This window comes from Atta colombica, unplaced genomic scaffold (assembly GCF_001594045.1).
Source record: "Atta colombica isolate Treedump-2 unplaced genomic scaffold, Acol1.0 scaffold226, whole genome shotgun sequence".
Lineage (NCBI taxonomy): Eukaryota > Metazoa > Arthropoda > Insecta > Hymenoptera > Formicidae > Atta > Atta colombica.
Window position 1 is genome coordinate 697081 of NW_017259323.1, and position 2390 is coordinate 699470.

The following is a 2390-nucleotide window of genomic DNA, read 5'->3' on the forward strand; positions in this document are numbered from 1 at the left end:
CTCTCTCTCTCTCTCTCTCTCTCTCTCTCTCTCTCTCTCTCTCTCTCTCTCTCTCTTTCACGCACATTTCTTTCTCCCTCCGACTTTATTTTCTCCTCTTTCTTTCGCCCCGATTGATTTGCTCGTCGTTCATTCGCTGTTTCTCGCCCGTTAATTCACCTTGTCTCCTTTCTATCACTTGTTCGCTCACTTTCTTCCCACTCTTTCTCTCTCTCTCTCTCTCTATCTCTCTCTCTCTCTCTCTCTCTCTCTCTCTCTCTCTCTCTCTCTCTCTCTATCTCTGTTATCCGTCACTTACGCATCCATCGTGCATGTCTGATGTCCGTTCTTTCCATCTACTCTTTTTACTCTCCTTGTATCCTTTTACCCTCTTCCTTCCTAACGTCTGATATCATGAATTCGAGTCGACAAGATGCGTACTATCCATTTGAAAGCTGCATGTGTTTTCGCGAAACTAACGAGAGAAATCAAACCGCCCGTTTTCAACTCTCTGGTTACCGATATCGTTTCTAAAATTCGTCAATATCATTAATATTTGTTATTCTTTGCCGCGGGCAATGTATCACAACCGAAAAATCACATCATAATCGTAACGCACGCTCGAGTCGAATCGCGAACCGAATGAAGTTAGGTTAGGTGGGACGCGTAAAGTGTCTTCGCGATAGTTCGCGATTCGCGAGAAGCGCGCGAATAGTACGTCGCGTTCGAAAGATTTACGGCTCATCATAGAGACTTTAGAAATCGGCCGCACTAACGATCAGCGATTACTCGAATTACTAGTGCACAAATTTTGAGATACACTCACTATCGCCGCGTGCTGCACGCAATGGCCTAGAAAACCCGCGTTTGCCAAGCATGCAACATCGTCCTAGACTAGTATAAATCGAAAATGTTTCTCGATGAAACATTAAGAATTAAGAAGAAACATTAAGAAATATCTCGTCTTGTTTTAAAAGGAGTCTATCAAGAGAAATGTATTTATTAAATAGACTCGAAAGACAGGATCAGGTCTTTTCTCTCACAAAATTAATCCTCAACTACAGCTGTGAAAACATTTAAGTTCTAAAGCGTCCTGTTTAAAGTATAAAATGCAAGTAAATCTTCGCCTTACGTTGATTAATAGAGAAATATTTGAAGTTACTTCTCCTACGATTTATAAAAACTTTATAGGGCGGTTTTTATAGTCTGTTTTTATTTTAAGTACTGTCTCAAGATATATTCAGGTCTCTGATTGATTCATAACATCTTAAGATTGTACTTCAGACAGTCTTAAATGTAATGGGCTTTCTACAATAAGCCGTTAGTCATCACTCATATCAGATTAGTGATAAGGCAGAATTACAGTCATAAATCTTAGGAAACTTACAGCCAGAATAAATAACATTAGATCATTACGTCACAATATTTCAGCCGTTAATCAGAAGGGTGATTCTCAGGACAAATACATTATGTGATTAGTCAGTCATAACGTAATCTAAGTTTTAAAACAATGGAATTTCACCATCTACCTGTAGTCACTGATTACTGACTTATGTCTCACTGCTGACCCACTTATAACTTGCTTCTGGTTTCTGATCTATAACGTTTTTGATCTTATGATAGAAAACCCATAAAAATCGATTATAAATATCGCCCGTAGTACACAGATTGTATAACAATCCAAATTTTCACTTCAAATAACCCATTGCTATATTTAGAGAATTAAAAAGTACAACAGTCCAATCCAAGAAGAATCGCGATGGACACGTGATGATGAAGACCGAAGAACTCATTCTTCTTATTTCAAGATCATTTTAAGGAATACCTCAAGATGCTAGTAAGTACTTTTCATTTGATGACACAAGTCGACATAAACGTCATTTTGTCTTTATTACTCACTAAATGTGAAGAAAGATGGAACGAGGCTTGCGTTGACTTGTATCGTGTCACTAAATCGAAAGCATCCAATATTTATGAATGACTTATGATATCCTAAGGCTGTACTTAAGATTCTTAAATATATAAGAATCGACTACAAATACCGAATGTACGTTCGCGCGATTTAGTGGAGCGTCGCGCTTCCTTGCGAGTTTCGGACTTTAGCGCGCGTTCCCTTAAGAAGGAGAGGGAGGGAGGGAAAAGAGAAGGAGAGGGGAAAGGTCTCGCAAGCACTCGCGAGTGCTGAAAGTACGGCGAGGGCAACACGGACCAAGCGAGACATATCCATTGTGGCGCGTCATCGGAACGCACCAGGCACAGCCGGGGCCTCGACGTGCGTATCTGATACAGCCGTTCCTCGGCGCTAAAATGGCGATCGAAGTGACAGCTCTCGCTGCCGTCGGCTTCTCCTCCTACACCTATACTTCTTCCTTCTCCTCCTCCTCCTCCTCCTCCTCCTCCTCCTCCTCCTC

At 41.0% G+C, this 2390-nt stretch overlaps 1 long non-coding RNA gene across 1 annotated transcript in view; it reads right to left on the reverse strand.

The window, feature by feature from the left end:
- The window catches only part of LOC108688170, an 85492-nt gene that overhangs the window by 82108 nt on the left and 994 nt on the right, over positions 1–2390 (reverse strand). The window lies entirely within an intron of this gene.